We start from the raw sequence: 26,768 nt of genomic DNA, 5'->3' as shown, positions 1-26,768 counted from the left end.
AGTGCTGTCTTCTACAGTTATATATGGTACAGTGCCTTCCAAACCCGTGAACCCTGAGAGATCACAAGTGTGTGCTGCACAGGGCTGTTTTTCTCCTACCCAAACATTTTTTGATTCAAGGTCTTCCAAGAAGGCTCTGATTGCTTTGGAAGGTCACCAAGACAAAGAACCCACTTCAGTAACTAGCTGAGTTTCTAATCAGCTGCACTGGTGGCCAGCTGGTAGTTCTGAGTGATAATCCTGGCTTTGCTCTGGAAGATGGGGTATCACTTGTGTGATGTTCTCTCTCAGAATCTGAGCACGGCTGGGAACACAAACCACACCTTGAGACTGCTGCCACCTCCTGTGCCTAAGTCAGGGAGGTCACTTCAGACCTGAGCAAGGCAAGAGACAGCTCTGCACACTTGGGGGATCTTTGGTGGCACCACACTGCTGTTACTCAAAGGGTACTACGGCTCTCTGGAGCAGATCCTGAAGTCCTACAAAAGCCTTGCCTTCAATACAAATGGATTCTTATAGAAAATTTATCTTTCTCCCTTTGCATCACGAGGAACGCAAAATTCACCAGAAAGACTTAAAAGATAATCCAAAATTGCAACAACTCGCCGTGCACTTTGGCTCTGCAGCATTCAGCATGGTGGAGCCTTTCATTAGGAACATAAAAATGGGGACCTTTTGCCATCTTTCATCCAAACATGCTGAGACAGTCCCTGCAGACTGAGACATGGGGCAGTGGGAGCAGAAAGACTAAAAAGAAGGCTTCATTGCACACATTATTTTACACTTGTACCATAAATCTCCATTTCACCGGGTCAGCAGGTCCAGTACTACGACCTCTCAGCATGTATCACATCCTGAGTGTTTTCTCAGGGTGCTCTGCAAAATAACTTATCTCAAAAGGCAGAGTGATGGAATTTTTTAAACTCCACACCAAAGTTTGGAAAAACTCCTTCCACTCTCACTCCAGCTCTTAAGCCTGTCTCAGTCTTCAATCAAACATCACCATTTGAGTTATCACCATGAAGGAATGCCTCATTATCAAGGAGGTAAGACAAACTCCATAATATTTCTGTCTGGAAAACACTCTTTTCCCCACAAGGCAGCAACAACTAGATAACCAGTCAAGGTACTCCCTAAAACCAGCATTAACACCAGCCTCCTCAAGCCACTGAGGGATGCAGGGCAAGAACAGAGCATCATTCAGAAGGTCTGTGCACCTTCACCAGCTTTATGGCATCTCCCCTGTCTCTCCTTCCTGACGAGTCCGCTGCTCCAGCTCTTGTGTCCATCAGGCTTCATTTAATCATTTCAAATGATCTCCAGACTCAGGCTATAGTGATTTTCCATTGCAAAGCAGTTCAAGCTCTCTAAATCTACACAAAACTTAAAACTTTTTTTTTTTTGGTCCCCCTCAGAAAACCATAAAGGTTTGAGGCTTCCTGGCATCAGGAGCTGTGAGCCACACAAGGTCTTTCAGGTTGGTTGCTCCAGGGCCAGACTGAGCTCCCACACTCCAAACCAGAAAGGCTGAAGGACTCAAATCCTGAGCAAGGCTCCCAGATGCCCTGCTGAGATGCTGGTACCAAAAGCCACGTTTCTAGGATGCACAGCTCCTTCACACAGAAAGCTATGGGCCAGGTAGTCAATGCCAGGCTTGCATCCAGCACTCGTGTGAACTGCTTCCTTCCTTCCATATTCCGTTTTGGGAATGTCATCAGAAAAATAAATAAATTGAAAACCTCTCATGAGCGGAGAAGTGGTGAGCTCCACACTCAAACCTGTCTCTCAAGTCCTTTTGAGATACTTTAGTCTTTGTAAGTATGTTCACACCAAACTCCACGACTCAACGTTTTCCCAGTGACTGGAGGATCACAGGAGGGTGGACAAAGCTCAGCCCCAGGAGAAACTGCAGCCTTTGCTCACCCTGACTCTTAAAAAAATCTGCCAAACCCGCTTGTGTCAGCCCACTTTTTTTACATTTTATTTCAGGCCCACTTGAGCCACGTGCCAGGTTTGGGTGTGATGATACCTGAGGCGATGAGGCCACCGGGAGGGTGTGTCCCCATCCCTCAGATGCATGGGGAGAGAGCCCTGGAAAACAGCCATGTACAACACAGAAAACCCCACAATAAAACCTGAACTTTAACAGCTGTGAGCACCTGCTCCCTGGCACATTGCTTTTAACAAGATTTTAACTTTTTAACCGAGCCCCTCCCAGGGTTAAACAGCTTAACTCCCACAAACATTTATAAATCAACCTCTGCTCTGTCACATGTGGGTTTTTTTATAAAAGGTGTCTGCCTTTGGGCTTTCCAGATGGTATGAAAGGGGCAGTGGCTGCAGGGCAAACACGACAGGCAGGACACATCCCCGGCACCCTCTTCCCTCAGGGAGCTTGGGGGAGCCATCCCCGGTTCAGAGGGGACAAACCTGAGGCCAGCACCCCTCCTGGGTGGGAGATGCTTCCCACAGGGCACTCTGTGACCCTGGCAAACAATCAGAACCTCCTCACCTCACACTTTTGCTCTGTTCTCCACAGGGCTCCCCCATCCTGCTCCTGGCACGTACCTGAGCAGTGGCACTGTGAGTCTTCCAGCTTTGCTGCATCCCTAAACCTTAAATATCCCTGCTGTGATATTTCAGCACTTGCAAATTGGAGGGGCATCAGTCAAAAGATGGGAAAGGAAATAAAAAAAAAAAGGATCTCTCTTTTTTTCACCCCCCCTCAGTCTCAGAAAGGTCAGACTTGGAATTAATTTTATCCTGTGTAATGTTTTGGCTTGGTTCGTATTTATTCCAAGTGAGTTCACCCATTTCTACTGCAGAAATAAAAGGTCATGAAACCAGTGAATTCTCTTTCTCCTAAAAGGGGTGAATCCCTTCTAGGGAGTGAATCACCAGTGAAGTGTAGGGAAAGGAAAGAAAAGAAAATGCAAAAATATCTTCTGTGGGACTGTAATCACAGCTGGGTGCAATTACAAAATGCACAAGGGGACTCTGGATGCCATTTGTTTGCATCAATTTTTAAGCCATCTGTTTAATTTGATTGATGAACACAGGGAAAAAAGTAAACCGAACCTTTTATCTTCTTGCTAAAACAAAAAAAAAAAAACCAAACAAGGCAGTTCCTTCTGCAATATTTGTCTATGCAGAAATAGGAGCCAGCACAAACATTTGACCAGACTGGGAGAAGGGAGGAGGACAGGGAAGGGACTTGAATCACTTTTTCAAAAGATAAATCTAAAAAGATCCTGGCCCTCAGCTAATACTCCACATGTTAAAAAGGAGATATGTGTGTGCACATATGTGCAAGTCATTATGTTGGTTTTATGAGTCATCTGTTATGGAGATTGGTTCAAACAGAAAGTTTGGGCTCCAGAGCTGAACTCTCTGAGGAAGGACAGTATCCAGAACTGAACTTTTGACTCAGACTGGCATAAAGATAAATATAAATGGCTTTTGAATCCAGGTTTTTGGTTCATTGACTCTGTTTGAGTTTCCTTGGTTTGTTTAGTGCAAGAATTTCAGCGTGTCAGAAGAAACATAAATGCATCTAAACTTATTCTGCTGGAACAGAATGAAAAGTTTCAGTGTTGGTTTGTAGTGCATTGTTTTCCATCTGATGCTTTCAACAAAAAAAAGTCTTCTTGGTTCACGTGTTTTGAAGCATTCTTTTTAAAGGCTTCCCAACTCTACTGTTGGTACCCAGTAGTGGTAAAAAAACCCAACAAACCAAACCAACAAACCAACAAAGTATAGGAGCCTTCATTTTTAAAGGCTGAATCCTTAATAGTGTAAAACTGTCCCTCCCTATGAGAGACTAAGCCTTTGTAGTCAAAACCAAAGGCATCCAACATTATTAGATACTTTGTTAAGTCCTAGTTAAGAGGTTTAATGAAAATATGATCAGGACCCACTTGCATGTCACACTTTTCTTAGACCTTTATTAAAAAACGCTATCTGGTTATCAATGCTAGGTGTTGAAACATGGATTTTTGTACATTTTAGGGAGAAAAAGATACTGCAAAAATATCAGATTCTTGGCATGTTTGTAGACAGAACTTTAAGACTACAAGTTGCTTATTTTAAAATAAGGTCAATCAGTGCATAAACTGAATTTCCCATTTCAGTTCAAATGCAGAACAAGTTCCAAAGGCATTAAAAAAAAAAACCAAAACAACCAATTTTCAAGCCCACATTATGATTTTTTTTTTTTTTGATGCCAGGCACATGACCTTTTAAGGCCTTATTCTGGTAATCCTCATTATTTAACTTTTGGGAGATTATTCTGGCCTCACTGAGGTGACCTGTTCTCCTCTGCTCAGCTCTGTGACAGTTATTTGGGTTGCATTTGTGTGGAGCTGGGGAAGAAAGAGGAGTGAAAGCTCCTATTTTCACCCTCACTTAGCAAAGTTAAATGTCATAAACGTAAGTCTTCAGCTGTTATACTGAGTTATTTTATATAATGTTAGATAAGTAGACGTACAGATAAAATATTTACGCTTTTATCTACACTTCACTACTACCTGTGTTTTAGTGAGATGGCGAGTAAGTAACTGGAATAAAAGTGGAAATAATATTTGAAATAATTCCTTCCTTTTGATTAAATTCTCTGCAAGAGCTGTGAAGAGAGTCAATCACTGCAGTGACAGCAGTGCAGTGACCTGGGAGGTCAGAACTCAAAGGTGCAATTAAGACACTCCTGTGATAAAGTTCAGCCACTCCAGTTTGTTCTCCTATCTTTTTAAGCTCATTTAGCACTAACTACTGGGAAATGAGGTGATGGACATCAGAAGTGGGTCTCAAAAGTAGAGGTGTGCAGAAGAAACCATTTCTCACTGCTGGAAAAACCCGAGCACGTCCAGGGTGCACTTCAGCACATCCCAGGAAGGATATTTCAACCTGGTGGAGGAAAGTCACGCTGGGGATGTGCCTGTTCTCTCCAGTGACTATAAAGAGAACATAATGTGAGCAGCTCAGATATGGATATGGCATCCCAAGCTGTAAATATCTAAAATTAGCTAAGAAGAATGTCATGCCCAGCCTCTTATTGCCTGACTGATCATTACACAAGTGTAAATAATCTGGTGTCCAACTAATGAATGTTTCATTTCCTCGAGCACATGCCCTGACCCTCAATGAAGAAATCTTTGAGAGCTATCTTTGGTTTACAAGCTGAGCTGGTATTTCAAGTTGGGAAGTATTAAATCAGTATTTCTAGAAGAATCTGCTGCTGACCAAAGGCACTGAGGGATTGAGAGAAAAGGACAGAGTTTGCAGCCTTCGTGGGACAGCCTGGCCAGGGAGTCAGCTAAAATGTTAGGGGAAAGGTGAGCTGAGAGTTAACACCCCCCAGCAGTGAACAAGAGGAATTAAACAATAAATAAAAATACTGCCTCTTTGTATTTGGAGGAGAAGAAAAAAAGGGAGCAAACAAAGGGTTACTTTTGCCAGGAACTTCTCAAAACACTAATTATGAAAAGCATGAGTGCTTATCCCCTGTGACCCAGCAAACATTGCTAACCTCTTTTATTATCTCAACACTCTCCTACTGACTTCTGTCCCCTTGTGAGGACAGAAACCTATTACTTTGCTGCTTCTGATTAGGCTCCTGCCACTCCAAGGATTCTGTATGTGCTTCATTTGAAACCTGTGACATTTCCATGGAACAATACAAAAACCTCTGTACATCTGTTTACAGAGTCCATGGCCTGCAGATGTAAATTAATGGGGGCCTGACACCTTCAATACCTGTTTTCTATGGTCTCTGTTACGGTAGGGCCAGACTCCTAAGACCTTTAAATTATACCACACCACAATAAAGAGCAAATAGTACTTGTGGGTTTATGCACACTGTTGGAATATAAAATTTTAATACAATCAAGCTGTAAGCATCACTTAAAGTTTACTATATTGCCAGCAAGTTATGGCTTTAGCAATGAAAAAACCCCAAGCGATTATAAAATGCTGGGTTTGCAGCAGGCAGGTTTTTTTTTCAGGAGGAATTGGTATTTCCAGGCAGCAAACGCTCTGTCAGGGTGGTGGTAAGCTGCTCAAGGGATGATATTTGATTATGACTCCTTGCATGGTGGGAAGTCTGACTGTCCATCACGGTACAGTTACAGATTACACAATAATCTATAAACAGTTTACAGTGGGATGGTTTGCAAACGCTCTGCTAAAAACAGAAGGTTTACATGTGTGTTCTCTGTTTACTCTGCGGGGCAGTTATTTGGAAAACCGAGAATGAAAAGTTTAACAACGAACAAAACAAAGATGGATTGTTCACAGTGAGCTCTCCGCAATATTTCAGTGAAGCATTAAAGCAGCTTTTAGCTCTGCTGGCAGGGGCTGAACCCTCCCAGGAGCTGTATTTGGAGTTGCTGCTGACAGAACTCATGTTTGGGAACAGATTAGTTGGTAGACTGGTAACTTAGTTAACAGCAGATGCGGGTGTTTGTCTTAGAGAGGGCTGTTAAGTTCAGGAGCAGAAATTTTTGGGGTATGCTTGAAATAATGTGGGTCGGGAGAGCAGGGATTTCCTGCCTGGGTTATTCTTCCCTCACCTCTTCCAGAGGAATAAGGAGAAAAGCAATGCCCATACTCATAACTTTGATGACCTGGGACTACCAAGTTCCCCCTGTGCAATGCCCCCTCTCTGCCACTGATGATACCCTTAACTCACCTGCCAGGGAACACAGAGCAGCAGCAGCTGAACAACACCCTGGAAATCCTCAGGGAAAAAAAAGTGCAGCTCAAGCCAAAATGAGTTTGCTCGTTTTTCTCTCACTTCGAAACATTTGTGCCCAGGTCACAGAACAAAATTCTGCTGTAGGTCCCAGCCTTGCTCACATCCCTGGAAATGTCCAAGGCCAGGTTGGACGAGGCTCTGAGAAATCTGGGCTAGTGGAAGGTGTCCCTGCCCATGGCAGGGGGTTGGAACAAGATGAGCTTTAAGGTCCCTTCCACCCCCAAACTGTGACTCTGTGAGTGCCATGCAATGCCCTGACAAACTGCAGGTTATAGGGGACTATTCACTCTTGAAGGCTGGGATGAGGTCAAGTAATGCTGTAGGAAAATCCAACTACCACTGCAATAAAGTAGCACAGAACAGGAATTCCCATCATTTACCACTGGATACAGATTGGGCAGAAAGCATCCACTACCACCAGGTAAATCAAACCAGAAGTTTGCAAGAGCCAACCCTTTAGAACAGACCTCTTCCCTTAAAAAACACAGGAAAAAAGCTGTGGTAGAGATTATATCCTGCATCTTAGAATTAAAGTAAGTGTTTAACAGAGAATAAACCACTCAATACGTTCAGAAAGAAAATTCTTTTGGAGGAGGAAACTGGCAACTGTTTTCTGAGATTTCTAAGTCGCTTTAAAAAAAATAACTACATGCAACGATGATGCTAAAAGCAAAACAGAACAACATCAAAGACAGATTAAGCACATTTACTTTCCTTTCACATAAGTGCACTCGCACACCCCCATGCACACTCTCCTTTGATGACTATCAGCATTTACTGAAAGCCATTCCAAGAAATCTTTAAGAAGTTCCTCCTTCCCAAAAACCTTCCATCTCAAACGCGACTCCAGTTCCAGCGAGGAATATTAAGGAACTCTGGAGGGCCCTTCCAAGCCCCTCTGCAGAAACTGCTGCAGCTGGGGAAGACATTTCTCCTGCTCAGCTGCTCAGTGTCCCTTTTTGCCACACCCACGTACCCATCAATCATCCCCAGGTCACTGGAGAATCCCTCCCATGCTCCAGTGCACAGTCAGCCTTAATCTGTTCCTGCAGCACTGACTGGGATCTCGGTGAACAGCATCTGAACCCTCTCTGCAGCTCGAGGTCGCCGTGCTGGGTGACACCCGAGCTCTCCCATCACCCACCCTGGCCCTCCCCTTCAGGGCTTTTTTTCCCCCAAGGACATTAAAGTTATTTAGAGGCTCCTCTCAGACAGCAGAAATTCGAGCAATTTTCTGTATGGCTTGCTCACAATCCTGATTCAGCTGTAAATAGACTCCCAGCTGAAAGTCCATGCACACCATGTTTTTAAGCTGTACCAGAGGTAGAGGGATGCAGGCTGACATGCACTGATGCTAAAAACCCCAGAGTGCTGCATTGTGATTCACATATTTCCCTATGGCAGAAAACGCAGTGGGTTTGGGGGAATTTCTGGAGGAGAGGCATTAACCCTACTGAGTCCAACAAAACTCTGCAGGTGTCTGAAAACGTTTTCCAGTTGCAAATAATGTCGCAGAAACACGAGCTTACCTGCTAAAGGGAGAAGAAAACGGGGTTGAATAGCAAATAGGGACGACTTTGCAGCAGGTTTCCGAGAGTCACATGAAAATTCTTGACAGGCGACACAAACTGGTTGAAAAAAATTCAGCCCCTTGCAAAAAAGGCAGCTCTGCAACAAGAGATGAACAGAAAAGCAGCATTGCAAATATTGCTATTCTAGAATGTGGTTCAAGAGTGCACTAATAACCCCCTAATGGCACACAAAGAAGTAAAATAAGCACGATAATCAGTGCTGTTCCACCTCATCACTGACACAAATATTTCTTCTTGCACTTTTCCCCTTTGTTTTATTTTCTTTTGGGGGAGCAATTAACTGGCACCAACGCTGAGAGCTACACTTATCACTGAAGAGGGTAAGAGAGTTTCCAAGAGCACACACAGTGCAAGTGGTTCTGTTCTCCAGCACTAAGGAGGTGACATGAAGGGGTTGGAAATATGCTGCATGATCTGCTGTGATCAGCTTTGGAGAGCAGCTGTCCTGGAAGGCCCACAAAAGTCTTAAATGCATCATCTGGAAATACTGGAAATTCTTTCTTTAGGGCTTCAAATTATGGCTGCAATGTCACTGCCTGCCCTGCTCTGGTCTTGAAGTGCCTCTCTAAGATGACTATTAACACAACAAAAACACCAGTGGGTAACTTGGTACAGCAAAGAATTTAGAATTATGTGACTTGAATACAAACATCCTTATAATTTAAATATTTTTTTTTAAATCAATAAGTATCAAACACTATCAGGAAAAACCCTCATATATATATATACACACACACACATACATACATACATACATATACACAGTGGTCTTCACATGCATCCACATTCTGAGTACAGCTCTTCATGCCTTGCACTCTGCACAGTCATTAGTAACACACTGCTAAATTTAACTAGAAATGTAGAGCTGTCCTGCTTGGCTCAGTTCACCCTGGGCACAAACCACTCCTGCTTTTGTTTTGTGGCGTTTCAGACCCACTTCCCAAGGATGTCACTGCTTGAGTGCAAAAATATGTATTTTAAGGTTAATCTTTGCTGTGCTTGAGAGAACTGTATAATCCCCTTATACTCCCACCTTTTGTCTGAGCTTCACTCTGTTACCACTCATTTTAGGGTGTTGGTTTGAGGCAGAGCTGTGTGGAGCTGGTTTCTTTTGTCTGCAGCGTGTTCAGGAGCTCAGACGTGAGCAGAAACGGGGAAATCACCCCCAAGCCTGCAGGATGCAGAGCCACAAACTGCTGCTCTGGGCACCAGGGGGCAAGGCAGGGAAAGCAACCTCTCAGTGGCACCTGGGAGGTGACACATGAACGGATTGGAAGTGAGGGATGTAAACGAAACCACAAGATGTGAGCGTGGTACGCTGGGTGTGGACACACCAGACCAACAAAAACTCCTGTGGACACAGCTGGATGTGGCACCAGTACATGGAAAAACTGCCTTAAGCAAACAAGCTGTATCAGGGTAGAGCTTTCTTGATAGAGCTGGGTTTATACTGGCAGCACCTGGCAACTCCCAGAGGGGTCAGGACACTGAGGGCTTCCAAAAGATCGACTGATCTCAGCTGGAAGTGGATCCTATCAAAGCACACACCTAAAATAACAGGTTTCCCTCTCTGGAGGCTTTCCAAACCCACCTGGATGAGTTCCTGTGTCACTGAATGATCTCCAGAGGTCCCTTCCAACCCCAACAATTCTGTGATTCTTATAATCAGTTTTGGCCTCTTTTTCCCCTCCCTGCTTAAAAGGCAAACTGAACAAGATTCATCATTTTCTGCTCAAAAGTATATGAGAAATCCCACTGATTTTAGACAGATATCATGGACAGAAAGTGCAATAATAGTTAATCAGTTCCCAGAAGATTGGATACCTATGGATATGGAAGTACTGTTTTGCTTGGAGATCGTGCTTTGACATTTCTATGCCAGCAGACAAAAAAAAAATATCCTCCATTTTGCCTATAACTTGTGATAATTTGATTAGTCAGGATAATAAAACTACATCACAGTGCTATTCTTCAGGATTTAAAGGGGTCATTTCTGAATGAAATTCCACTGCCTTTTTTACTTAAACCAACCTAACTTTGATGATCAAAGCTCAGCTATTCCACCAATGCAAGCACGGAGGATAAATTATAATTTTTTAAAAACTTGTGAATTACATTTATCTTGCTTTCATCTAATATCCTGTATATCTTAAACTATTTATAGGTTTAGGAGGAAAAAAAAAAAGAAAATGCCTGAAAAAACCAACCCATGATGCTGCTGTACACCGTAATTAAGCATATTCCTCACTCCTGCTGAGCAATCAGTGCATTACTTTGGCAGATAAAGCAAATGAAGAATTCATTTGTTATCAAGTACTGATACCATGCCTTAAACCAGGTATCTCCCAGAGGCAGAATTCCAGAACTGCTTTCCAGTTTCCTCAGGCACACACTGCTTCCCCACCCCTCCACCTGAACACAGGGAAAGTCTCCGAGGAGAACCACTGTGAAGGACCCAAAATACTTCTGCAGGCATAAGCATCAGTTTGTAGCTTTAGAGACCTCCTGTCCAGCATGGAAAAAAACCTGACTCCAGAGGGTTTTGGACCCTCAAGCTGCCACAAAGTCCAGATTCATCTCAAGCTGCTCTGAGCCACAGGGCAGTGCCATTTCCAGGGAGGCAGAGGAGGAAAAGATGCAGCAGATGATTCTTGGCTGCTGATGCCACTTGAAAAAAACCCAGCTGTTTGGGAATTTGTTCAAAACCAAAATGCTACTCTCCTTGTAGAGAGTTGTCCAAATGTTAGAGAGTATTCAAAAATAAAGGGTAAAATGCAGGACCATTCCTCACAAGTGCATTACAAATAATACAACTGCCCTCCCTTTCTGTGACTGCATTTTAAAATTAATTTATTTGTGACTGTGGGTGAAATTTGATTTCTCACACAGCGTGAGCTTGCTCAGTGAAGGGAATGCCAGCTCCTCCTCAGGACTGACAATGAGAGCTGCTGTAAATCAGGATTTCAGTGGAGCTGACAGAGTTGCCCCACTTATCACCTACTGCTCAGGCAGCTCCAGCCCGAGAAATCGGTCACACGGACTCTAATTTCAGGTATTACTGTGCATGTCTTTCAGTCCAGCCCTGAGTGGCCAGCAAATAAGCTCTATAATTTCAGTGACTGCAGCCTACAAAGGTCCAAGCCAAGAATCAAAGCACTGGTGATTGCAATTAAACCACAATGAGCCCGGCGGGCTGCCGTGATCCAGGGCTGGCTGTTCAAACCCACGGCAGCACCATCAAGGACCTTTTCCTCCTGGAAGATTTTACTCTGGGGCTGCAGTGACAGGGCAGCACGGCCACGGCTGGGAATTGCAAAGGCTGGCTCACCTCTTTCAGGATTTTACCAGCTCAGCTCAATCAGCCAGAAGTGTGGGGAAAAAAAAGTGCCCGTGAAGAATGAAGTGCAAAGACATGAATGTAAAATGTACCATCTGTGCTCTTGGCTTCATTCCTCCACTTACATACGTGCAGATTTTCCTCTGGGCTTGCTGAGCTTTATTTCAGACTATGAAGCAAGAGGCCTTTTGTGCTCTTGGCCATCCCCTCCCCAGCCATTTAACTGGTCAGTCTACAACTGGTCCCAACAAGCAGAACCACAGGGTTCAGCCTGTGCTATCCCTGGTTTCCCAAAATCTTTCAACCTCTGAAGGACTTTTTCTTCCTTTTTTTTTTGCCAGATATAAAAAGATGGCACTATGTCTTCTGGACTTTCCTTCCTTGATCTTTCTCCTTTAAAAAAAAGTTTCCTCTAATGGAATTAAAGCTCACACTATAGTTTCAAATTATAACTAAAGGATGGATTCTGATGAGTTCTGGCCACAGAAAAGCTCCTGTTGACTTTCCCTGGGGCAACATTGTACCTCAGACAAATAATTAGATTGTTTTTAAGGCTGACTTCTCATTGCTGATTTTTTTTTTTTTTTTTTTTTTTGGCTGACAGCCCATTTCTGCTGCATGTATTGCTGAGTTTCTTTTCCGCTGCAATAGTGGCACTTAATCTGCTTTTATATCTCCGAGGACATAAACTAATGAAGATCAAAACCTAAAGGCAACAATTTCTCCTGAAAACCCTTGGTGTTACTCTTGAAAGAAGTCAGATGAAAAAGTTGCAGAAAGCTCTGCATTAAAAAGTGTTGACTTTAACTCTGTGGCGACAAAGAAAAAGCCAGAACATACCAAAACCAAAAATTAAAATGTAAAGCCAGTCTCTCTTGAACAATTCCAGGGATGGCTCTGCCTTAATGAAAATCACAGTAAAATATTCAACAATTTCAGCAGGAAAAAGACTAGAAAGTCCTACAGCATGTATCATTTTAAACTAAGTTCACACTGGTGCCCTGTTTAACAGGCTGCCCATTTACGGGGCTCACTTCAAAGTCAACATCCCACAGTGATTTCAACACAACATTAAAGCTTCAGGTTAACTCAGGGAGAAGAGTTCTTGGATGGGTGAGTGCAGCAAAACTAAACACTAAAAGTTCCCTTTGAACTTTCCACAGGCTTTTTAAGGATGAGACAGAAAAGTCTCTCCTTTGCTTCCATTAAAGCACTCAAACTCATGAATTTTTGAAGCAGCATTTGAAGGGTTTTACTGGAAAAGGATGCAGTGAGTGTAAAGGAGAGCATTTTGGAAGAATTTCACTTGAGCCCCTGCTGGGTCTCCTTTGCTGGCTCAGTCACTTCAGGCAATCTCAGGCACAGGAACTGTCAACTGCTTTACCCCTCAATTTGAAAACTGAACAAATCCAGGCAGGATTCTCTGCACAGCAGCTTTGCAGTATCTCTGCAGCAGCATTTCTCTCCCCACCACCCCCAAAAAAATAAAAGAAAGCAAGCATTCCACTTCAGCTGCCTTTGCTTTCCACTGAAATGCCAACATTTCTTAGTGGCCTCCTTCCTCATTCCCAAGAACTGTGGGAGGTGGGAAAACAAAAAAAAGGGAACATTTCAACGTGTCCCCCCTATTTATAAGCAATTCCTGCACCTCGGGGAGGTCCTGCCCACAGCCACCCTGCCCCAGCCCCTCTCCCAGCCCCTGCCTGCAGAGCTGCCAGAACACACAGAGCAACCTGACAAACACCTGCCACAGACAGCAGCTTCCTATTGGGAACAACGGAGAGATTAACAGACTGGTGGATCCTGGGCAACTGAGAGTCACAGCCAGCTTAGAGACACAAATCTCCCCCTCCTCATCCGCCCCATGGCTCCTGGCACGGCCAGCTTTGGATGGAGCATCAGGAGAGGGAGGGAGAGGCACCTGACAGCAGAGCAGAGCCAGAAGTGACTTCCAAGGCAGCAAGGATTTAAAGCCCGCGTGGCAAAAAAAAAAAGGAATGACAAAGTCCCGACTCACAAACCCCCTTGACAACTTTATCTGCCCCTTTTCCCACATCTGCAGACTCTGCTGAACGTGCTCTGAGGCTCACCAGCGTTATCCTGGGCATCTCTACTCAAACCACCAAGCTGCTGGCTCAGCACCCTTCAGGCACACACCTCTCCCAGGTCTACTTTTAGAGCAGAGCTGGGGTCACTTTGGTCACTGTAGGGATCACAGAGCCAGCACTGGCACCAGACTAGAGGCATATGCAGAACCTGCAGTGGAGTTTTACAAGAGATGCTCACAAGGCCCAGGCTGCAAAGAAAAACTGTGGTTGGGTGGCATGGACTGGGCAAAAGGAATGGGAACTGTTGTAATCCTCCATTCCCGTGGCCACTAGGACTGCAGGGAAAGAAAGAAAAAAAAAAGAATAAAAAGAGAGTCCAGTCCTTACACAGACAGCACTCCACAGTCAGGAATCCTGAAAGCAGAAGTAATTGTCACTTGCATTTAATAACGAGAGGGAAACAGGGAAAAAATTAGTAAGAATAATAAGTAGGCAGCTCATCCTAAGCTCATTACAAATGGTTTCCCAGCCTGCAAAGAGAGATTTAAGAAATGATGACACTGCTACCCCTCCTGCCCCTCCCTGCTCTGCCAAAGCAAGGGTGGCCAGGGGCTGTGTTTTACTGTCCCTGTGCAAATCCAGTGGTGCCAAGGGGGGTGAGGATCCGGTGAAGCTGCCAGATGCAATACTGAGACACTTTCTGCTCCACCAGCCCTGCAGATTTGGAAGAAAGGTAGCAAATAGCTGCAGGCAGCAACTTCTTATATTTCCTCTGACGTTTCTACTACACTCTCAGACTCGGATCGTGACTCTGCACGAGGCAGCAGCTGCTTAGTCAAAAGCTTCCTGAGGAAACCCAGAAACATGAGAATACAGCTCCACAGCCTGCACCTGCTGCCATTCTCAAAGCACACACTGCTGCCTGAGCCCCTGGGGAATAATGGGAGAAAAGGGTATAAAAGCAGTATTTGACTTCTCTCTAGTGAGGATGCTAGGCCTGGATATCAGAGGATAAATTACTGGGGGAGGAGACAGACCAGGTCCCTCACCTCTTAGCTGACAAAGTTTGGGGAGGTGTATTGGGCTTGGACTTACACAGAAGTTGGCAAGTTTATGGCTCCATCAATGCTCTATCACTGCATAAACTGTGCAGCAAAGTCAGGACCTGGTGTGCTGGAGGCAGCGTGGAGGGAAAGGTTTTATGGGAAATAAACTGTCTTCAAAAACAAGGGGTAAAGCAAAGTAGCAGCCATTACAGGACAAAAAGCACCTGGATCCAACTCATCTTTCTGTGTCCTGCCATCACTAATTTATAGCCCTACAGTGCAAACACCAGGGATGTAAAAACTGTCATCTCATCATCACCTCTGAACAGTTACGAGAGACACCTTGAGCCTCCAAACAAATATCCAGTTTTTCAGCAATAACTCAGTTGCAGAGCTATTCTCAGGGATTAACAACTGCCCAAATGGTCCTTCAGGCTTGGGAAGGGGCACTTGGCAGTGACTAATCTCTGGAAAATCTCTATCATCATTAGTAACACCAGAAGAAGAGGGGTTTGGATTTTTTTATATTGGGCACACAAGATATTCTTCTACTGCTGTCGAGAGATGCTGGATCAGGACCCAGGTTGTTGTGAGACCATCTAGAAGAGCCTGTGGCTCTGGGAGAGGAAAGGTGGACTCCACACACCCTGTGCTGGGGGAACCCCTCAGACACCTCTTGCCTGCCCAGTGAGATTTCAACAGAGGCACCTGAAGCCATGCACAAAAGCACACTACACTCTCGGTGTTTTTGGTTAGTTTTGGGTCTGTTACCCTGCAGTCAGTGCTTGCCTGTTCTCCACAGCACTTGATGCAGAGTTCATTCTCCTCACAAATAAAAGGAGGGCATTGTCCACACGCCCCCAGAGGTGGGACTGTCACAAAATGGGCAGCCCCAGGTAGCAGATGGAGGCCCTGAGCTAATGAAGCATTTAAACACATCTTTAACTAATTTTAAGCACTGAAGTAGTCCCACTTACAGCTCCAACTGGCCATTCCCCTTTGCTTCTAGATAACCTTTTAATGTTCCAAAACTGACTGTGCTGCATTCAGAGGTATGGGATTCCATCCAGGAAAACCATGTGTGTTGAAATTCTGCTCGGCTCCCGAATTCTGAGAAAATCCTCCATGAAGAGAAGAGAGAAATGAGATAAAAGGGAGAGGATACTTAAAGGTGTCAAGCCGCTGGAGGCTCTGCCTTGGGGTAGTTTTTTGTGACCAGGCTATTTACCAGCATTAATCTCCAGAGATTTGTGCTCACAACACGGGTCATGTGCCTGTCTGGGCTGGGTTCAGAGACAGCAGTGTGTCAGTGGCAGAGCAGCTGCACCAGTCCAAGTGCACAGATGGTGAGGATGCAGCTCGATTCCTTCCTCCCTCTATTACCCTCCTATAATTTCCTTTTCTCCACCTCCCCCCCTCCAATTCTTGAGGGGGGGGGGGGGGGGGAGGAGAGCTACTTAGACCTCAACGTGCCTGAAGAGCAAATTAAATTCTCCTTCTAATTACTTCCTGAGTCTCTGTCCTGGCAATCTGTCCTCACCCCAGACGGAAGGCAACTGCTGCTGCACAGCTGGCCTGGCACTGGCAGAGCTGGGGGGTGAATGGCAGGCAGGTGTGAGGTTGGTTTGGCTCACCAGCTGCAAAGAAATCGAGGGAGGAAACCCTGCCCATGGGCTGAGCAGAGTGGGATTTGAAAGCTCTTCCTGCAGGATGGATGGTGGTTCAACCACAGCAAAGCCTGAGATGTATTTGTCCATTAATTCCTGCATCGTGCCAGTTGACACATTTACACTTTTGTAGAGCTAAAAACTCAATGCTAAGTAATAGATACCTTTGGCTACAGTAAATGCATGGGCATCCCTTGACTTCACATGTGTTCCCATAAACCCTGCACTTATAATTCCTTCCAGAACTTCCCCAACTCTGCAGCACGACAGTCCAAGACCTGGCTCACCCACCACCTGCAAAGCAAGACATGAGCACTGAGATTTGTCTGCAACACCAGTGTCACCATTCCCAGACATCTCCTGTCACCACCCAAAGCACCACAACCCATTTAACCTCCTCTCAGTAAGCAAAAAACCACAATAAATTAGGAGCTAAACTGAGTCTTGGTCTGAGAGGGATCTGCAGCACCAGCATGCTAAAGGTTTTGTTCCCACGGCAGGAAGATGGGGGCTTTGCTGTAGTCAGCAAAACAAGGTGGTTTTAAAACATAAGCAGGTCTCTCTTCACTTCAAACACCCCCTGCGACTTTGCTCACCCTGACCAAGGGCATCATCTCCCAGCACTTTAATCCAGCACACCATGCTGAGCTGCTCAGTGGCCTGAACTGTCTTCAAATTCCACTAAATCCACCTTTTCTTCCTGTTCTTTATCAGCTTAACAAATCTGCTCCATTGCTGTCTCATTTCTAGGGGTAGGCAGGACACTGTCAAGGCAGCAGATGCAGGAGTTCGAAAAAAATAAATAAAAATCAGTGGGGAGGGGGACCAAAGCAAATGGCTTTTATTTGCTTCTGTCTGGGGTCTCTGAATGTGTGCACAGAGCTCTGGGGCAGCCCAAGCAGTAGCAATGGCTGCCTGAGCTCCCTCATGCCCCTCCAGGAGTTCTCCTAATCACTGTGGCCACCTCAAACCACAACCCACCTCTGGACTTTATATGGGATCATCCAGTGGTGGAGAGTTGGGTCATACCCAAAGATCAAAGTTATGTGAATATTGCTCAGCAGGGCTTCTAGATAAAAAGCCATTCTGAGTTCTTCAGGACTCAGAATGTATCTGAGATATCAGACATATCTTGCCAGGCTTTGGAAGCTCAGGCTGAGAGAGCAGGAACCCCAAAAGATGTGCCTGTCAGCTGTTCCACTGGGCTTTGTGACCGGGCAGCATTCTCCACATTCCCTGTACGAGCATGAAGGAAGGAGCTTTCATGGATGTGTCCCAGCTGTTCAAAGCCACATCCAACCCTCCCAGCAGCTGATGCTGATGGGATCACCCCACAGGGGCCATCCAGGGTCTGTCTGGACGTGCCTTTTCCTGGCCCAAAGGAAGGGCAAGCCCCACACACTTCTTCCACCAGCTATGTCAGCATGAGAAAGACATCATCTAGACACCCAGCGTGTCTTTCCAGGAGTCATATTCCATTTAATTCCCTAAACAAGGCTGCAGCAGGCTCTAGGGAGGACATGTGAAACCTGCAGAGAGGTGGTCACTCTTTCAAGAGCAGAGGCTCAGCCATCTGCCACCCACCATGTGTCTGCATGTTTACCCACATCCATCCGTGTGCAGATGAGCACCTGCATGGAAAACCAAAGGAAAACAAGGAGTGCTTAGGAAGGAGCCTAGTGCAGTTAATTCTGAACCTTTGCTGCCTACCAAACCCACTCCAGGCTGGAGCCTCCAAAGGGCTCAGAGCTCCAGACACAGGAGCTCGTGCTCAGCCATGCAGTGATCTGCAATTTCAATCTGCTTTTCTCATTCTTCCTGCCACCACAGATTTTAGGGCCAGCAAGGAACTTTTCTACTTTGCCCATCTGTGGGGGAAGCAGAACATCCTTCTTTCACATGATGAGGCTGATAACAGAATATCTTTATTTTTTAAGCGTTTTTCTTCTCCCGTTGTTTAACACCGAATGGAGAAGCTGTTGAAAGAAGGCGAGCAAAGAAGACAAATAGGAGGGACACATTCCTCCCAAGCATTCATCACCCCCCTTGCTTGAATGAGAGGAAAAGCAAAGCAGGGAGGAGAGGAAAGAGCACCACATTTTTGCCTAAACACACAGATCATGGGTAGTCTCTACAAACCTAAATTCTTACAGCTTCCAACAGTGCGAAGATTGTTTTGGCAAGAGTGGTGCTCAGTTTTAATTCTTTCCCCCCCTAAACTGGAGATTTACTTTCTAAATGCTGCTAAAGAGGCAACTGAGTGCCTGGAGAGGTCTGAGTACAAGGCAGTGAGGAGGAATTTCCCTCATTTAGTCATAAAAAGCAAGTGTTAATGTGCAGGGCAGGGTCTGCACTTAGTTTTGTGTCTGTACTGTGCCTAACACAGGGTGGTCTTGGTGCCTCAACCCAGGGGCTTGAAGGCAGAAAAAAAAATCATCAATAAACAACTAAGGCAGATAAATGAGGGACTGGAACTATTTGTTAAATAAGCATGACAAAGGCTACCAGAATTAGCATCTATTAGCATCTAGAACTTCCCATATGCTACAAAATAATTATGAGAGCCGGGATTAAAATGAGAACGATCAAGAAACCTTCATGGGAGCTTAGGAAAGACCTCAACATATTCAAAGGGAGATAACAGATCTGCAATTCAGTTGCATCTCTCATTAAACATTGTTAAAAGCTCCATGAAAGGGAAATGAAGTTAACCGAATTTAAATCAGCTAATAAATATTCTTTTCCCAGTAAAAAAAAGAAAGCCAAAAGGGATGATGCCAGGAGTGTATTACCAATGTTAAAAACTTGACCCTAAAAACAGCAGAAGAATTTATTGTACGTGAAGATGCTAAGCATAAACCTTGCATCTTGTTCCTGGCTGGGATCATTCTTCAAATCAAATATTCAGGTAAACTGAGAAGTCCCTGATGACTCTAACAAAGTATAGACAGTGCTGCAGATGAGAAAAATTCATCTTTTAACCTGGATTAGTATTTTCTCTCCTGTCTGTGCAATTGTAGACAATTCTAGTAGTCATACAAAACACACACTTAAGCCTGAGTATCTCCAGGAAATTGTTTAATAATGATAAATGAACAAAAGTCATGCAGAATAAAATGGAAAATCGACTCGTGCTGGAATTATGCATTACAGAATTAATTTGGGAAGCATGCTGTAATGCCAAATGTGATCCATGCAAGCAAATCTCACTAGCTGGGGCCAACATCTGGCTTCTTATCTGAACCTTCCAAGCTGCTTCTCAGTTGTACAAAACTGGCTCGGATATTTTATGAGACTCTCAAATTTTCCAATACTTTCTGTCTTCAGGGATGCCAGAATTACTACAAGAACGTCTTTTTCCTGGCACTTTGGAGTGAGTCAGACCTCCCTGACAGGACACACTACGGGATAATTCATACCAGGAACTTTATTTAGGAGGAGTGGTTTTGTCATGCCAAGCCAAACCAATCATCTGTTAAGCCTGATAACCCACTGACAGCAGCCTTTGCGCAGTCCTCCAGGGCAAAAATGGAAATAAACTTTGAAAAAAACCCCAAACCAACCACAAACCCCATCAAAACAAACAAACAAACCCACGACCACAAAGTCACGGTCACCAGCACAGAGCAGTCAGGGCTGCACCAAGGCTCTGTGCAGGATCCTTAGGGCCCATATTTTAAAAACTAATTGATGCTACAAACCCAAGTCACACCTATGCAGACAGCAGTGGGTGCTTCCTCTCAGGGGGAAAACTGGATATGAAATTAATTTACTCACTGTAATCAATGAAAAAATCACCAAATGCAGTTTGCTGGTATTTCTCCAGATCAGGATATAAGTAGATAATCAAAGGAATAAGAAGTGGCCCTCTGTTCTTCCTGTAGAGAACCTCACCAGAATATTTTACAGAAAGAAAAATTAATATAGTGGTGAAAGGAAAACCAGCAGTACTGGATTACAGAGGGGCTGGATGAGCACATCCAAGCTGGGTTAACACACTTTCTGGAAGATCACTTAACTTCTCTCAGCTTTCTGATCTCCTCTGCAACCAAGACAACAAAATTTCACAATTCCTTTTCTTCCAAATCTCCACATCAAATGGACAACACAGGAAGTGAAAACCTTGTACCAGGTCACCAGAGGAGGAAATTTTGGGACTCAAGTTACACTTAATTAAAAGAGGCTCATCCTTAAGCCAGCTTTGTAAACGCTTTTCAATGTTTTCCCTGCCTGCCCTCCAATAAACCATTCATGCTGAAGACAAACAGTCTCCAACTTTTAAAGCAGCCACTGTGAGTCAGAATAAAAATACTCCTCCCTATCAGGCAACAACACACCATCTTGGAGCCCTTATAACTCCACCTGTTCTGCAGGAAGAGCATGTCTAACTTATATAACTCCGGTTTATTCTGGGATACGACGAGAAATCTAGTGGAGGAGAGATGACATGTTATGGCACCAAACCACTCAGGGGCCCCATCAAGCTCTTCATTAGCTGACCCACCTTGAATATGAAGAGAGAAAACCAGCACACAGCAACACCATAACAAAACAATTAAGTTCAAAATTGCAACATCTTTATATTCTTGGGACCACGTCCTAAAAAATAACCTCAAAGCAAGTGATTAGATCCAAACACAAGCAAAGGTGAGACCTTGGACTGAAGACCTGCTGGGCCTGACCCAAAGCTGCAGCATCTCCCACATTTTGGATCATGGCCCTCAGCCCTTCCAATCCCTTTATGCATCACCTACAACTTCAGCAGAGCTGCACAACCCTTATAACTTAGGCAAGAATTCAGTGTTGTGTCTAGTCTCAGCAAAGGAAGAGGCAAGAATATCCAAGAATATCCTTTTTTTTTTTTTTTCCCACCAATAATGGCTGGAACTTAAAGCAGCCCTGAGCCTGCTGCTTTCCAGCTTTTCCTCAAGAGGAGAATCCCACATGGGTCCAAGGACACAAATTAACAGAGTCAATGCAATATTTCCAGCCTGGCCTGCTGAGCTCACCACAGGAGTGTCTTCCATCACTTCCCCATTCCCATATTCCCTCTCCACATGATCAGAACGGCATTTGTTTTAAAGTATAATGGCCCAAGTGTCAGCTGCCAGCAAGATAAGTGATCAAATATCTCCTGGATCGGCGGCTAAGGATGGAATAATATTTATTCCTCCATCCAGTCCATCTCCTTCCATACAGGAGGCAGCAGGGAATGAGGGTCCCTTCCAGCAGACCACAGTGGGCAGCTGAGCAGAGGAGCTGCCCTGCTGACTCCAGAGCCTTGTTTCCAAAACCTCCACCCTGACCCCCAGGCACTAGGCCAGGGGAGATGTGACCCTGAGCCCTGCAGAACATCGTCCAGGGCTCTCTGTGAGCTTTACACAACCCTGACCAACAACTCAACCAGCATTTTTCAGGGAAGATTATTTACCTTCATTCCAAGTAGCTTTTCTTGATGTTCAAGTTACCCTCTCTAAGTGAAATCTAGTTGCACCCTCCTGCAAAGGTTAAGAGATTATCTATTGAGTACCCACACCTGAAAGTGCTGGTGTCTTTGCTTCTTAGATTATCTACGTTAAGCATTTTTAATCACTCCCCAGAAATGCCCCTTTGCTCTCCTAACCAGCTCTTTCCCTTCCCTCAGAAACTTTTGAAGGGCAGGTGTCCCCATATTTAAGCCAGGGAGCCAGATGCACCCACAGTGCACATGTAAAGCTTGTTATTCTTCCATTCATAACTGGAATATCACGGCCAACTGAGCTGTATCGTGTCACTGCTTCCCTGCAGCCCTGCCCGACCACGGGCCCTCCATTTGTTCCAGCCCCGTGACTGCGGGTGCTCCTTCCCACCCAGTTCACCCGTTAACCCATCACTCATTTGCTTTTCCCATTCCCACTCCTCAGTCTCCTCAGATTGTTCTGCACCAGTGCTCTGCCTGCCCAGGGACAGCTTATTGCCAATAACTGCAGACACACGAGTTTCACACACGAAAAGGTAAAACCCACTGAGCTTTGTTCCCTCCTCAGTTGGCATCGCCCCAGCTTCTCTATCACACCACCCCGAGCAGAAATGTTTTCCTCTGGTCCAGGAGAAGCTTCACCACATTCCCCAAAAGAGCTGCTGCTTTGTCTGCTCACGCCATCAACATAAGGGTACCCCTGTGGTGATATCCAATATCTCTGGGATCACCACTGTGCCCCAAACCACTCCTCAGCCTCCCAAGCAGATTGAATTTCAGCCTGAGCGACACAAAGGAGGATATTGTGGCTATCTGATGGGCAGAAAGGGGTTTGGGGTTTACAGTTCCTGAGAGTTTTCAAACAGTCACAGGGAAACGTGACAGAAAGTAAACATCTTGCCACTGAAAACAGCTCAGAATAAAACTGACATCTCATTTTTGTCAGACTCTGTCTTTGTTTCAGATCCATAATCATTAAAAGAAACAGATTTCCAACTCAATTGTCCAAGCAAAGGAATGCCCAGCCCGGCTGTGTGGTGTTTTCAGAGTTAGCTGTCAGGTTTTGTTTAGCATTCTGCACCGGTCCTACGCTTCGGCTCGCCTGGAAATTTTAAATGCAAATGTATTTGCAGGGTGGCATGTGAGAACAATATCAGAATTTTACCTCACACAACAGCTCCTCGCTCGGTTCCATTCAACTCCCTTTTCCTCCTTCCTTAACTCAGAGGTTTTGCAACTACTAAAAAAAAAAAGGCTGAAACAAGAAAATCTTTACCTATTATTTTTTCCTACTGAAAGACTTTCCCAGGCCCCTCTGCTAAAACAAATCTAAACAAATCTAAACCACAGTTTAAATAATGCTTTAAAATCGCCTACGACTCCAACCTGAGATGCAGAGCAGGCAAGCAATTTCTTTAATAGCAGGGAATAACAGCACTTGATTCAAATCATCCCCACATAGTATTTTCCATCTTCCGAGGGCTAAATGAGCACTAGATAATTAATCACTGTTTTATATCCACACCCCAAACTTGCCAGTGGTATCCCGAGGAACCAGGGGAGAAGCAAACACCTCAGAGAGGATGTGCTGCTGGCCAAGGATTTGTCATCTGCCCCTCCTCTTTGTGCTCAGTGTCAATGAGTCCCGGGCCACAGATGAAGGCAGATAATTACCAGCTCTCATAACTCAACAGTTCCTTGAGAGGCTGTGACAGGGCTGTTGGAGAGGCGAGTTCTTCACTGACCTTATTACGAAGGCACCTCTCGAGCAGTGACGTTGGACCACTTCAAACAGGGCTCAGAGATCAGAACCAGAGCTCATGGGTTTCCTGCTGGTGGGAGGATGTTGTTGCCCACACGTGGGACCAGCCACTCGTGCAGACCCGGGCACGACCCGAGCACGGCTCAGCAGTTTGTGCTGAGCTCCACGAGATCAGAACACATTCCAGAAATTACAGTGCCTCCGTGCTGCAGCAGCAGAACCTCCAATCCTCCCTTTAAACACCAGCTTTTTGGGTTGCATTTGTGGTTTATTATCAAACCCACGTGCAAGAGTGATACTTTAAAGGAAAATAAAGAAGCAGGTCGAAACGGTCAGCAGGCACAAGTGATCAAGCCTCCAGCTCTGGACCCATCCACCTTGTTGCAGTTTACATCCATTGCAATATTTAACTCTATTGTTGAAAGAGGAAATACTATTTTTAGCCACTACCTATCACTTTTGTTCTGAGATTAGGTGCCACATTGAGTTCTGTTACTGATCTCGCTTTTTTTTTTCATATGCATTTACAGAGCTGTTCATTAATCCTGATGGATTCTATATTGAAAAAAAAAATTAAAGCAATTTTACTGGCGTGCTTTATTGCAGCTAGAATTTACAACTATAATTCTATCTGTTGTAAAAATTAAAAGGAAATGCCTCCAGAATGGAAGTGGTAGGAGGTCTGACTGCAACCCAAGGCTCAGATTTTTTGAAGTGCTCAGGGCTTGATTTTCTTAAGCACTGAAGATTCAGACCTTGGGTTACACAGATACGTCTCCCTCCCTGTCCCCCAAAGCACTCTGGACATAAGACTGAAAACTGAAAAGAAAGGCCTGAAAATCCAGCAATTTTCTCTGGAGCATAAGCACAGGTCTAGGAGTGTTTGAAACCTGGCTCTGTCTTGGGTTATGAGCAAGTACTTCTGGAAACTCCTCTTACACTGTCTGCTCTGTAATGTCTTTTTTACTGTGCATCCAATGGGAATGTGTCTTAATTCCATATTCCTTCCAGAGTCTTCCTCTATATAGATTATTAATGAGAAAGGATGAAGCATTAAGTCATTCAATGAATGGTGTATGCTATAAACAAGAAACCTCTGTCAATAAACATTCCATAGCTAAGTCCCATATTACTCGCCTACCCCAGAGGAATCACAGTATTCACCTGACTCCCAGAACAAAGTTTTAGCTCCACTTTGGATACAGAAGTTACAAAGAACGGTTTTGCCAGGCAGCACCACAGCTCCACATCCAACTCTGCACTAGATGCCAGGTGGGTCCGTTATCCTACTGCTCTCCTATACTGAACTACTTATTTTATTCAAGTTGTAAGAGAGCTGCCTAATCACCACCTAAAAGTCGTCTTTTCCCTAAAAGCTAATAGGTGCGTGAGACAGAATAAATTACAAGTATTTATTTTAAATGAAGCATCAACATTTAGCTTTAGACCTCTCTTTCCATTATTCATCAACGTGTTAGTAAACACATTGTTTCCTGCAATTTACCGTGAGATGCCTACAAGTACACTGCCTGGAAACGATGAACATCAGAAGAGCTAAATCATTTCCTCGAACCTTTTTCTAAGGCTCTTGTGGCTTTTACAGTATCAAAACACTGGCACACATCCACTTCAATGTATTCCTGAAGAACACGAAGACGCCGGACCTTTACCAACGATCGCATACGAGCTGCCAAAATTAACAGGGACCGCACACACGCAAACATAGAGAAAGGGACAAGCCCATCTCCTGCACTCCAGGGTGGAAACATGCAAAATCATCCTGCAAAAACCATCTCGCTCAGGCACAGAGGTCTTACTTGCGCGAACAAGGCTTACAGCTCCCAGCCCCCAGGAATCACATCGGGAGCCAACTCCAGCTACCTGAGCTCGCTATTTCAGACTGGCAGAGAAGGAGAGCGGCGTCTGCACGAACACCGATTGAATATGCACGCAGGGAGCAGAACCTGCGAGCCCGAGCTCCAGCATCCACAGGGACCATCGGAGCGCTGCCAGGGCTGCGCTCCACCGCCGCGAACAAAGCCGGGAGCCCCCCGAGCCCACCCCGATCACCGGGAGGTCCCCGGGGCCGCTCCCCGAGCCCCGTGCCCGGCGGGGAAGGGCACGGGGTCAGACCCTCTTTGCCTCCCCCCGATTCCGCGGGGCTCGCAGAGCCGGCGGTGGCATCGCCCGGTTCCCCCCGAGCCCCACTCACCGCGCACGACCCCGGGCAGCGCCGCCGGGGGCAGGAGCCGGAGCGCCCTCCCTACAGCCCGGGAGGGTGCGGGGGGCGCCGGGGGGCCCTGCCCTGCCGAGCCGCGTCCCCGGGGCTCGGAGCGCCGCTCGGGGCTCCCAGCGATGCTGAACGCGGCAGCCGCGCCGGCGGGGCGGGGACGGGCGGGCCGGGGACGCCCCCGCCGCCGGGAGGGGCACGGGGAGGGACCCGCCGATACAGCAGGACCGCAGAAATCCCCCATCTGCCCGGCCCCGCCCCGGCACGGCACGCCCGGACACCCCCGGCCGGAGAGGGTCGCGGCGGGGGCTGTGCCCGCTCCGGCCGGGCATTGTCGCGGCAGCCCCCGGCTTGTCACAGAATCACGGGATGTGCTGAGCTGGAAGGGACCCACAAGGTTCGTCGAGTCCAGCTCCTGGCCCTGCACAGGACCATCCCCAAGAGTCACCCCCTGTGCCCTAGAGGATCATCCAACCCCTCCTGGAGCTCTGGCAGCCTTGGGGCTGTGCCCACTGCCCTGGGGAGCCTGGGCAGTGCCCAACCAGCCTCTGGGGGAAGAACCTTTTCCTCAGATCCAACCTAACCCTGCCCTGACACAGCTCCAGGCCATTCCCTGGGTCCTGTCCCTGGTCCCATAGAGCAGAGCTCAGACCCTGCCCCTCCTCTGCCCCTTCCCAGGAAGCTGGAACTACAATGAGGTCTGCCCTCTGCCTCCTCTGCTCCAGCTGAACACACCATACAGCTCCTCATACTCCTCACACGGCTTCCCTTCACCACCTTCATTGCCCTCCTTTGGACGCTCTCTAATAGTTTGATAATATCTTTCTTACAGCCCAGCTGAGGGGCCCCTTCCCTGCTGCAGCCAGGGAAACAAGGG

General features: G+C 45.9%; 1 protein-coding gene across 1 annotated transcript in view; it reads right to left on the bottom strand.

The window, feature by feature from the left end:
* Window positions 1-25,977, bottom strand: part of PRR5 (proline rich 5) — a 74,773-nt gene extending 48,796 nt beyond the window's left edge. Inside the window, exons 1-2 of the mRNA XM_032688199.1 lie at window positions 25,874-25,977; window positions 8,281-8,419 (exon numbers count right to left, since the gene is read on the bottom strand). The gene's annotated coding sequence lies outside the window, so the exon portion shown is untranslated. The remainder of the gene's footprint in view (window positions 1-8,280; window positions 8,420-25,873) is intronic.
* Window positions 25,978-26,768: the final 791 nt, after the last annotated feature.

The sequence above is a fragment of the Chiroxiphia lanceolata genome, chromosome 5, assembly GCF_009829145.1.
Source record: "Chiroxiphia lanceolata isolate bChiLan1 chromosome 5, bChiLan1.pri, whole genome shotgun sequence".
Classification (NCBI taxonomy): domain Eukaryota; kingdom Metazoa; phylum Chordata; class Aves; order Passeriformes; family Pipridae; genus Chiroxiphia; species Chiroxiphia lanceolata.
The sequence above is the reverse complement of the archived record's forward strand: the minus strand, read 5'-3'. Positions and strand labels throughout refer to the sequence as shown.